The sequence below is a fragment of the Sylvia atricapilla genome, chromosome Z (genome assembly GCF_009819655.1).
Source record: "Sylvia atricapilla isolate bSylAtr1 chromosome Z, bSylAtr1.pri, whole genome shotgun sequence".
NCBI classification, from domain to species: Eukaryota; Metazoa; Chordata; class Aves; order Passeriformes; family Sylviidae; genus Sylvia; species Sylvia atricapilla.
The window spans coordinates 63,281,354-63,294,021 of record NC_089174.1 but is presented as its reverse complement, the minus strand read 5'-3'; the positions used below and the strand labels follow the sequence as shown (position 1 = coordinate 63,294,021).

The 12,668-nt window shown below is 39.7% G+C and overlaps 1 long non-coding RNA gene across 1 annotated transcript in view; it reads right to left on the bottom strand.

The window, feature by feature from the left end:
• Positions 1 to 1,204: 1,204 nt before the first annotated feature.
• The window catches only part of LOC136373596 (uncharacterized), a 32,718-nt gene continuing 21,254 nt past the window's right edge, over positions 1,205 to 12,668 (bottom strand). The window contains exons 2-3 of the long non-coding RNA XR_010745678.1: positions 3,040 to 3,121; positions 1,205 to 1,281 (exon numbers count right to left, since the gene is read on the bottom strand). This is a non-coding gene — a long non-coding RNA (uncharacterized lncRNA). The remainder of the gene's footprint in view (positions 1,282 to 3,039; positions 3,122 to 12,668) is intronic.

Here is a 12,668-nt window from a genome sequence, read left to right as displayed (position 1 = left end):
AGGTTATGCAAGAAACACCAAAAGACAGCAGACAAGATATGATGAGAAAGACCAATCAGTGTCTGACCAAGCTAGCTTCAACAGGGAGCAGGACTGCATCAGGAAGTATCACGAGAGGAATATTTTGAAATATACCTGAAATCAACAATGCAAGAAAGTAAAGTAAAACAAAAAAAACTTCAAAAAAAGAGAGAAGCTTTTAACACAACTGCCTCCTTTTCAAAATTTGGGAGTGAGAGAAAGTAGGTTTAGATTGAAAGAAATTTCTGCATTGAGGGTGGTGAGGCCATGGCACAGGCTGCCCAGAGAAGCTGTGATTGTTCCATTCCTGAAGTCCACGGCCAGGTTGGATGGAGCTTGGAGCAACCTGGGATAGTGGAACTTCCATGGCAGGGGGTTGGAACAAGATGAGATTTAACATTCATTCCAAGCCATTTTGTGATTCTATGAAAACTCTTTTGACCCCTAATGATTTGTTCCTTCTGAAAATGTTCCCTTTTTAGGAGGACATTTTCTCCCGTCATCATTCTTATTTTATATATATCTTTCTATTTTCAACCTTCTACTATCCCATTTTTCCATAATGAAAGCAGAGCTAAAATTAGGAAAATAAAATTAGGGATTAACACTTTCAACAAAATTTTCACAATTAATATCTCAAATAAGCAAATATTAATCTGTTTTGGAAGGATAAATTAAAATTTTAAAAATCTTACTTAAACAGATTTACTGGGAAAATGCTATAGCCAGTAACAAATTCATTTATTTTCTTGTCCTAAAAGAAAAGAAAGATGGATAGGTTTGGTTCACCCAGTGAGTGGTTCAAGGGCCCATCGTATACAGTTGTGTCTCATCCAGACATATCCACAACACTCCCATGTGGATGTTTCAGTGCCAGAGACAGTATAAAATGATACCTACATTTATACTAGTAAAAATGTACCCTCTTAGGTTAAATTATATCAATTTTCCTTGTGTCAGTTTATTCGCTGTTATTAATTGTTAGAAGCCAATTCAAAATAAAAAGAATTTATTCAGCAATTTTTCCAAAATCGAAATTGAAAGGCCACAATAAAATTGGACAACATCAATCGAATGCTGGGTGGGCAGAGTAGCAAAGGTACCATCCAACAGTAGCAAAGGTACCATCCAACCTTGACAACATACACTGGGTCTTGGCATACAGTTTTTATACAGTTTATTTATCCTGAGGTTAAGTCCATTGAAAGTCCAAATATTCATGTATTCCTTTATTTCCAAGTGAGGGTTTGAAAGGGGTTCCTGTAAGTATGAAAAGATGATTCAGGAGTCTTCCCGAATTTCTCCTTTGAGGTGTTGATTTGATCATCCTCCGGATTCCCTACCAAGATTGATATCAGATGTCGGGCAGGCATGAAGTGGAGGCCCATCCTTGATGAATGGGGTATCTCCAGTCCGGCCATGTCATTTCTGTTGCAAATGTTTCACAGCTTGCACAACAGACCTTGGACTCTTGGAGATACCCTTGAGTAGCTTTTAATAGACCAAGCTTTTGATACAATATTATATACACGAATTTATCCATTACGTTTACCACATTCACCTTCAAAAAAGGAAATCATATGTCTTGTGAACACTTAAAAAATTCTATTTAATCCATTGACAAAATTATAGACAGAAAATATTAAAACACATGGACCTATCTATCTAATGTATTGATACATTTTTGATTAGTAGATGAAGTGATGCTCTACACCAGACAAATACTCCAGTTGAGTGCCTAGAAGAAACACAAAACTCAGTCTTCCCATGGAAGAAATCAGGACTGCTGAACTTCGACTTAAGTCCTTTAGAAAAATAGGTAATTGCTGAAGTAGGCAATAGCATATAGCTGATTTTCATGTAAAATAATAGTTTGCAGATAGAAATTCTTTCCCTTTTAATGGTCAAGTTCTAAATTACTGTGACAGACATTTCATTGACAGCCTGTGATGGTCAGAGCTGGGTAACTGCCCATCCAGTTTATGTAATGGATGTTGCTGTCTGTGAGTTTGAATTTACAAAAACCTCTCAAAACTGCAAGGCACCTTGGAGAAATCTGGAGAACTTCACACAGGCACAAGACTTAGAGATCTTTTATACTATGACAAATGATAAAAAACGCTCCCCTAGATGAGAGCTGAGAATTTGCAGCTGGAATGAGGTGCTTCATGATGAATGCCCTGTGAAGAGGATTCTATAAACAAAACACTATTTTGTATTGCAAATAAATGGGTCTGCTAAGTGCTGTCTAAATCCCCTCAGGTACCAGTGGTCAACAGCTCTGAGAAAAACGCATTTGCGGAGCACTAAGTGTCAAGAAAGCCAATCTCTTGGTGCCAAAGGGTTAAGAGTCTCTCCAAATCAGAGGATAAACTCATTAAAATGGGCCATTACTGGTGAAAGAAGCCCCAAGATTCCTTCCCCTCTTCTGTGCCAGGTTAGCAGGAGGAACCAAAGAGCATAATACAGGTTTGAATGCACATAAAACAATAGTAAGCTCCATAAGGAATGAAGATTCCAAAGTAAATAGAATAGTGAAAGTCAGCAGCAGCAAAAGTTAACCTAATATAGAACACTTGACTCTCAGGTAAGGCATTAGGATGCTGTTTTGGCAGCCAGAACTAATAGTAGGCTTGCTGAAAGGATATTGGCTTCAGAAAGAGGACAAATACAATCCTAATCCCTTTTTCCTGCCACACACTGGAGATGAGTGAAACCCAAGGGAGAAATTCTTATTACAGCAAATAGGTGCAAGTCCACAGGAAAAATTGAGTCAACTTGACAATTTACAAATTTCCTTTCAAGAGTGAAAGGTGGATGAAAACAGAAGGTTATTTTTAAATCCAAACCACAGTATTTTACATCTGTTAATATCATTGCTGAAGAATAAGGGACATAGGAAAAGAGTCCATAATGAACACAAGCTTCATTTCACTGGCACAAAGCCAGGACAAAATAACTTTAGTAAGACAAGTAGAATTAGAAAGTCAAATACCAGGAAGAGACATTTTTCCTTACCATCAGGGCAGTGAGACCTGGCAGTTCATCCACAGCTTTTCAGGTGAAGATGCAAACTAAGGTAAAATCTGCTTATCCCTGACTTTGCTGGTTAAGGAATATACAGCACAATATTCCTCAGTTATAAATAAATAGATAAATAAATAAATAAGTCCTTTACTGTGTGCTTCATGTTCCTTGTGATTTATTCCCCTGCAGACAAAAGAGGATTAGGAATAATCAAAGTTTGCCATCAGCATACCTGTTCCATTCCACAAATGACTGACCTTGAGCTTTGTGGAAAATACCCATACTGTTAGCTGAGCATCTGCTTAATTCTTACGGACCTTTAACATGTGTTTTGAAATGCTCAGGCATGCCAGGACCTAGCAGTATTAAATCTTGCTTTTGTAGGTGGAAAAAATTGCAATCCGTGCTCTGTTACAGTGAATTGACCGTACAGATCAAATTATATCCTACCCACTACATGGAGACAGATATGCTTCTGAATCTTGGGCTAAAATGCTCCAAACTCCCCTCTGGCATCCAGCATGCTGCACTTCCACTGTTCATTTTGGGGATGGAAAATAGATATCTCCTTCTCCAAATGCACTGTGGTTTGGGTGTACAGCAACACAGGCATGACAGAGTCAGTGAAGATTGTACCTGGGGCAAAAATAACTAGTTTGGGGCTGAAATGCTAAATGTTAAAATCACATCTTTCTTTGATGTTCCAAAAAGTGGTTTCTCGGCTTTTTTTTTTTTCCCCACTGTAGATCCAGATGTCACTTTCCTGTTGAACAAGGAAATCAAAGCAGACTACTCTGTCCAAATTGCTGTATGAGCTCCAAGACATGTGGCTGCTACAAAAACATGCTTGACAAGAAAAAAGGATCTGAGGAGTAGACAGATACTGGGGGAAAAGAAACTGCATCTCAGACACTTTTAGACCATAGAGAAGTCAAAGGGATGTGGCAGATGAGATGAGATGAGATAATCGATTTGGAAATTTCCTCTGTTGCTTCTCAAGAGGTCACATGGGTGGAGAAGTATGTCCAGTCCTAGGAGCAGTCTGTGAACTTAAGGCTGAAGCTGTGTAGAGATAATTCCCTGGAGAAAAGAACATCAATTAAAATTCTGAAATGGAGTACATCACACAATTCCATAAACAGACAATATTTAAATGTCGCTGTCAGCAGATACTCTGGATTATCACATGCTACCTCAAATAGCAACAGAATTTACAGCAAATAGATACAACAAAAATGCCCCATCACAACAAAATGTTAATTCTTTTTGTAATCCTGGTCTTTGACAGTACCTAATTAGAAGATTGTTTGCTGAGAGATCTATATGATTATCTGTATGCATATGTAAATATTCATATAAATAAACATATAAGTATCTATAAATGACTATATAAATATTTTTACATGGACACATTTAAGACAACATCAATATACATATTCTTTCCAGCAGTGTCAACAAACAAGATGCGGACTTCTGAAATTTCAGTTGGTTTGGATTTTAAGATTTTTTTGGTATAGATTCAATCCTCATTAATTTTATCTATTTGGTTATTTGCTGTAAGTTAGGTCTTGGTAACCCTTGTATTTCTCTAAAGTTGAAAGAGAGAAGGAAATTAAGATCTTCTTTGAGAAGGTGACTCTGCTCTTTTTCGGGTTGAATCACCTTCTGGAGGTGCCTATTTCATCCCTGCCTAAGCAGTCAATATAGGATTACTTCTTACTTAGCAAGCTGACGTAAAAATTTGAAACTGAATTTGGTGCCTAGTTCCAAATTCCTTGATCAGCCAAATAAAACATTTCCCCTTATTAGGGGCAGATGAGTAGAAAAGTGTTTGAAGACAATGAATTAAGCCTGGTTTGTTCAGTGGTTAACCTCATCTTGGGATAGGGATCTGGAACTGGTGATATCAATTCCAGAGGTGTCAGCCCAGCATGACTGACTGCACATGGTTATGTTAAAACTTTTTCATAGCTGAAGTCACATGAGGTGCTCCTCTTGTTCTTCTTTCTATAAATATAAGCATGTTTCTTCTCATCTAGGTGAATCTCAGATTTCCTTGAAAAATCATCTCTTAAAAGTCAAGCACAGCAAGGATGAACATAGTTTTTGGCTGGTTTTTTTTTCTCATACATCTCGTACAAGACTGTACCTATTATTTAGGATAGAAAATTATTTAAGTCTGAGCTAGACACCTGGGCTCCATCACAGATAATATAGAAAGAGGCAAACATGTTCAGAGGGCAATTAATGCCTAGGATTGGTCTTGATTTTGGTAAAGTGAAAGTCATTTTGGGGTGGGTATGAGAGGTAGGAGTGTCTTGCAACAGTGATAAATAAAAGGAGAGGTGTTATGAGGCAAGAAGTAGGTGAGTTATGGTGAGACGGTGTTTGAGACAAGAGAGGTGTTATGAGACAAGACAAGGCAACAGTACAGCTGCTAAACATCTGAGCTAGAGGTGTACATGGAATTCATCTCATCCAACTTCATCCACTTGAAAGACTAGTGTCAAAGTTAATTTAGGCTCTTTTCTAGTTGATGGAGGGAGCATGACCAGAGGGCCCATGTGGTATCTCCAATATTGGCAGCTGAAACACCCATGGCATGTGCCAGCGCTGGTCATCAACTTCAGCAAAACCTTGATAACAAGTTGCTGAGTAGCTTACTTTAAGTCAACTTCAATGAGGTGAGATGGATTCCATACCATATGGAGGATATCATACCTTTCTACGGAGGCAAAATCACTTTATTTATATGCTGAGACGAGAACAGGACAGAGTCCTCTGAAAAGTCTTCTGTGCTACTGGCTCCGGAAGTGTAAAGCCTGGAAGAAGAGTATTAGCTCACTTAGTCTAACCACTTGGATATTATCAGCTATTTACTTCCACAAAATTATAACTAAGCTCAGTGCTTTTGCTTAAACTTAATCTGTACTTGGCTACATTTACTTTTCGGTGTTAGACTGAAGACATCAAAAGCAGGAGAATTTCCCTCAGCCTTGTAGTTTGTTCAGAGAGTTCTCCACCTCAAATGTGCACCTTTTTTCCCCATTTGAATTTGTCTGGCTTCTAGCCACTGACTCTTGTTAAGACTTTATCTTCAAGATTCAAGATCCTTTTACAACCCAACATATTTCCCTTAGGAGCCAGCGTATGCACGGTCACAGAGGAAATATATAACAGAGCAAAGAATCAAACCTTACACTCTGAAATCTCAGGATAATGCTGAGATCATCAGCTCATCCATGCTGCTGACAGCACTTTGGAGAATGGGGATGGATAATGGTTATTAATGCAGCAGCCAGAAAGAGTTTTTACTGGTGAGACTGTGAGAAAGGACAGTGTTACCTCTGTCTTGTCCAGTGATACACATTGCATGTGGCAGCTGGGGCACCACAGAAGAGACCTGGTTATACAGTACAATAATGTCTCAGGAACTCAGCAATCTATGGCTCTGGCTTCTCATGAGACAGACTGTTTCCCACATTTCTGCTTCAACCGGTTTCTTACTTAATAGCAAATGTCTGTCTTGACTGTACTTTGACTTTCATGAACCAGACAATGCTCTCTGCAACGTTGCAACTATCAGGTGCCCCTGAGCCTGACATCCCTGATCCTCTTCCTCCAGCTTCTCCTCCTGGCACCCTGAGGTTATTCTGGCCAAGAAACATGAAAGGGCACAGAAGTTTTATGGGAAGTGGCAAAATTCATATATGAGAAAGCACCTTCTCCCTCCCTGGAGCTTCACCTTGCCATTTTGACTGAAGCTCTGCTTTCTGTCTGCTGCAGCCACACATAAAAAGAAAATTGTTTCTCATAAATTACTTCAGAAATGCACATTGCATGTTAATTGTAAAATAAACAGTTTAAATTCATTTCTTTGAGCACAACCAGAAAGAAAATGAGCCAACTGCAGTAGATTATTTTTGTTGGATAGGTTTCACTCATCTTTACTGATGCCCTTCATTCTTCTCCTGATTACCACCACTAAAAATCCCCATAGCAAATTTCATCTGAGTATCTAAAAATAGAGGTATTTATAACTTAGCTGGTTTTGTGTCACAGTTCTCCTCCCCATTTCTTCCTTGCATTTCTGATCAGATTTATTTCAGAAATATGTAAAACATCCATGCAATGACTATGTACAGAGAGGAATCTGGGGACATCAGCACCTTCTGTTTTATCTGTACCATAGCTAGCCAAAGGGGTAAGTTCAGCTTATTCCCATTTGCCCTGCCCAGTGTTGTCCTGTGAGACTTTTTTTTCTCAGTTGCTTATATGAACAGTGCCTGTTGACATTCAGATCCAGACAGGTTAGCAAAGAGTTCTTAATTAAACTGGTTAAACCGACCTAGTTTGCTTTCGCAAAAAAAAAAAAAAAAAAAAAAAAAAGAAAAAAAAAAAAAAAAGACAAAAATAGTCCATCCCACAGGCCAGCAGGAGCAAAAGGGAATAAATGGGGCAAGACAGAGAGCAGCATCTTCTTTAGCAAGTTACACTACATCTAGGAGATAAGTGATCAAGGCAAAAGTGCAAATTCTCATTTTGAATGAAAGACCCATTGCTCTATTTAGCTCACACCAAGGAGGAGTCAGCTGATAAGGTGGATGCAAAACCAGAAAGTTTCACAAGTTTCTGAGATGTATGTATGTCATCCTTCTGTATTTGATCTTTTCTTTGACATCCCAAAAATTAAGCAATTCATTTTGGAGTCAGAAGTCTACATGCTGAGTCTGCATGATCACTCTGTATGTTGCAAGTCATACCCTAAGGCACAAGATAACTTGAAGCTTAGCCCAGGCTTGCTTAAAATTCAGCTCAATTTCACAGAAGTACAAATCTCAGTTAACCCTGTGAACTTGGCTCAATTTTAGGGTTTGAACAGTCTTGGTCTAAACACATTTAAACCACTTTTTTCCAAAAGCAGCCTGGGCAACAACTGAAAGCCTTGGGAAAAGTTCCTCTGCACAGGAAAATAGCTAATGCATCAAGTTATGGTTTCTTAATGGCATTCAATTAACACATCACCATAGTTAGTTGATTAAAAATTAACTGTGAATATGCATTTAACATTTAGTACTTACAAATGTTCCTTAATTTATTAAAATTGTCAGGAGTTAAGGAGTCTTGGGATAAGACGGAATATTTTCTTTGCTTATTTTGGTAACTCTATAATGAAGCAAGCAGCTTTCAATTGAGAATTCAGACTTGTTGAAAACTTTTCTGTAAAGCACCTTATAAATCCTTCTTCAGATATTAAACACTCACTTTGCTCATTTCATGCTGTTTGTGAAAGCATGTATTGACTAGCTGCCATTGCACTGGAAGAAACCCCCCTACTTCAGAACTGCAAAAGAAGTTTTGGGAAAAATGCAGATGAGTTTCCTCTCATATCACGTCTGCCAACAGGAAACCTCCACATTCACTTTTAGGGTTCCAGTATGGCAAAAAATGCCACCATGGGCCTTTTGCTGCATGGTATCTCAGTGCCATTGCTACACCAACAAGGCAAGAAGTGATATCCTCAGTCTGTGGGTGGGAGTAAACAGATGGAAATCCATGCTGAGGAGAAGCAGAGCCAATGCTGGACATGATGTACATCCTCCACACAGAGAGTTTCCAGTGATGGGCAATCCCACACCACCTCTGATGTGACTTAGAGGGCCACTTCTGGCAGACCCATTGATACAGCTAGTCTGTGTTCCCTGTCATCTCACACCGGTGTAGTTCCTCTTATGTGGGATCTCCCTAAATTTGGACATGTCAGTACTGATGATGTATAGTGGGCTGGATCTGGCTGCATGTGCAGTTACTTCAATCATATGTTCAAATAGACATTTAAGCCTGTGAAGAAATATTTGTACTCTCAGATGTGGCTAATGTGTTTATTGAACCAGATCCCGGCAATGACAGGCATGAAGACACTGTGGAAATAGAAACAGTCCAACCAAGAAGCAGCAATAGCAGTGCAAAGAGCTCAACATTTCAGCTAAAAAAGCCAGAGAAAAGAGAGATTTCCTTCTACCTGAGCACTGACATTTCAGTTCTGCCTGCTTTAGTCCATGATCCTGCCTCTCTGATAAGCTGACATATGGTTGCAGATCACAAAAACAAGACCCCTACAATGTGAGCATTTGGTCACCCTGTTTGTGAGATGCTGACAAAAATCTCTTAAACACAGAAGCTTACTTCAAACACTAATTTTTTGTCTTTGCTCTTCCACATTGCTCTACCCCCAGTATAAAACAAATGAGGGGGGAAAAAAAGATATTCGAGAAATGAAAAAAAATGGAAAAATGAAGAAAAAAAAAAAGAAAAAAATTAAGAGAACAAAAATGAAAAAAAAAATTTAAAAAAAGGAAAAAAAAATGAAAAAAGCAAGCTCAGGAGTACTTTTTATCATGTAGCCCCCTGACTTGCTCCCAGAGAACACAGCAGTGTTTTTCCCTAGTTCTGAACCTAATGAAACTCTTGTCATGATGCAGAGGTTAATCTGATTATTTATTATTTGCATTAGGATGATACCATCTGCCCTTCCTCCCCTCTCTTCTCTTCCTCCCTGAGTCATTAGGGATCTGTTGTGTTGAGCAAGATGGGCACTGTGTGAAGAAAAGGCAGTTATCCCTGTTTCAAGGAAGGGAAGTGAGGTAGGGAGAATTTAGTAATTTAGCTGGGGTTTGCTGAAGCAGTGAAAAGCATCTTATCCATTTCTGTGAGCTGTGTATCAGGCCCTAACCATAAGCCTGTTCTGCATTAAACATCACCGTGAAATAGAGATTTACATTGACTTTGAAATAGTTGAATGTCTGCACTGCAGCATCACCACCTGAGAAGAGGCTAGTTCTGGCTGCTCAAGCAGACTGGTCATCCCAGCTTGGTGCTGGTAAACTGAAGCCCTACAGCCTACTCACTCAGAGCTGGCTCAATGTAGAGCACTCCAGGTGGTATCCAACACAAATGCCAAGCATAACGTCCCTCAACTAGTACAGAAGCAATAAAACGAGAAAATAATATTTTCAATCATAAGTACTTTAACACCATCCTGTCTCAAAGTGTATCTGCCATGCTGACAAAGCAGGGTTCAGAATGAATGGTAAATAGGAACATTTCTTTCAGATTTACCTGTTCTCAAGTATTCTGCTGTATTAATTGTGTCTCTTACCAGGTCTAAAATTCTAGTTTATGAGAGACACCTGAGAGAGGACCTCATCAGTGTCTTTCAGTGTCTGGAGGGACATGTCAGAGGATGGACCAGGCTTTGCACAGTGGTGCTCATCAATAAGACAAGGGACAATGGGCACAAACTGATGCACAGGAAGTTTCACCTGAACATGAGGAAGATCTTTAATCTAAGCATCCTTGAAAATCTGTGTCTTGTGTGCACTTTAAAATTGCCTATGCATATCTGGCACCCTTAACTGCGCAAGTATTTTGCTGCCATTACTTATAGTGAGTGATACCCTAACAAAAATCTAGCACCAGTAACAATCCTTTTTGCCCAGTGAGGATGCTGACTTTCACACGGTCAGAAGTCCATAAGCTAACAACCAGATTCCCACAGTCTTCCCAGACACACACTACTCTACTTCATGGACTGGTCTTGTCTTGTCAATTGCTTACATGAACCACATGTTTCTGTTACCAGAATTTAGTGCTTAAGTCTTGAGCCTGACATTCTTCAAGGAAATAATGGGAAAGGACTTACTTATGCCAGTGCTCTTCATATAACAAGTAAGAGCTTGTTATGAGCTTATATGGCTCAGAGACAAAGGAGGATCCACCTAGGCAACAAGAAAATTCTGTCAGAAAGCAGATATTTGTCAGGCTGTGAAATAAAAGGCTCATTTCCATGCATACAGAGAAGCTCAGAGCATAATGATGGTAAATAAAAGGCACCCAAATAACTTCAGGTAGGAAATGAGCCCCTGTCATGCCTCCTCCAAGGGGTGTCCATAAAGAGCATTACCTCACCCTGATGAATCACAAGAGCTGCTCTCTGGAGCACCCCAGGGACAGAGAGAGGTCTGTGCCTAGGGGTACATTATGAGGTGCACTAGAAAACTGCTCTTTTGAGTATATGGATATGACATGATATATGGATATGGATATGATGGAACTCATGGAATATTTGGGAGAAGTAAGAAAACTAAAAATGTGGGAAAGGGAGAATCAAAATGGTTTGGGACAACCAAATAGGGGGAAACTGAAGGAAAGGGGATAAACTGGTCAGTTTATGCGTGTGTAAATACAACTGACTAGTGATCTTGTCTGGATTCTGTGTGTGTGTGTGTGTGTGTGTTTGTGATGGTGCAGAGTGTCTGTACCACCCTGAGCTGCAGAGTCCTAGGTCCAGGTGCCAGCAACATAAGGGAGATTGGGATTCACACTGAGTGAGCCAAGCTACTGGTGGATCCACATTTTATCCGTGTGTGTATACTTTGCACAGACTTTCACCCTGACCATCCAGAGAGGTGACATGATGGTGCTGACTGTGTATGTGCAGAGTGTCTTTGAGGAGTGCAGATCTGGATGCATCTCTGTATAAAGATATGGATGTTTGTGTGCCTGCGTGCCTGCAGGGAATACACACTCTGTCTCCATACTCACGGGACCTCTGGTGTCTATATGTAGCAGTCTCAGCTCTCCCAAGCTGCTGAATTTGGTGTTTCCCTAGGAATATTTTCATGCCACTAGAAATGCAGGTGTGCCATATGCAACAAATTCAGCTATCTCAGAGTCAGACTTTGGAGGCTTGTACTTACTTTATTGTAATGCTCTCTTTGACAAGCTTTGCCAGCCAGATCTGAGAAAAGCAAGGAGAAAAGGAGTTACCTTTGGACAGTCCTGCCAAGGCAGATGGACTTGGGAAAAGCATGGGGAGCTTTTCTTTTCAGTTGAAAGATTCCAAGCACAATTGCAGGGAGCAGTTTATGGTGCAAAAGGAAAGATATTAAGAATACAATGTGGAGGAAATTTTCAGATTAACAACTGTCTTCTCACGCTCTCCACAGGCTGATATTGCATGGTGCTTTCATTTTCTGTTACCCTTTACATCCAAGCAGACTGTGATCTCTCTTGATTAAGGCACTGAGACAAAGAGCAGTTGGGTGCCTAAATATCTCTGAATATCTCTATGGACATAGCTCTGAAGACCCTGAGCATTCAAAATTCAAAATGGGGTTAGATTCCTCCAGCTGCAGAACAATAACTTTTATAGCCCTTTTCCCCAGACAGTCTCAAAGCCTAGAATTTGAGACTATAATGAGAAGTTTAGAGCAATTGAAGTCTCTTATTTCATATTAATCTGAATGAGGACAGCCTGGAACCTGGGATATCTCACTTTTTCGTTTAAATAGCTAGACCTTTTTATCTATGAAAGGGGCCTTGAGTAAAGTAAGGTCTTGTGTTGAACTTGAAGACATCAGGGATGGTTCACACTATACCTATCAGATTCAGAGCCTTCACTTTGCCTAATTCCTGGATCTCACTGAGATTTAGGCACGTGTTAGCCAACCCACTGTTCAAATTTAGGGGTGGCCAGGGTACGTTTCCAGGGTAACAGCATCGAGACCAAGAGATTTATAATTCCCATGGATTAAACAGTTGAAAAATGGTGTGGTTTA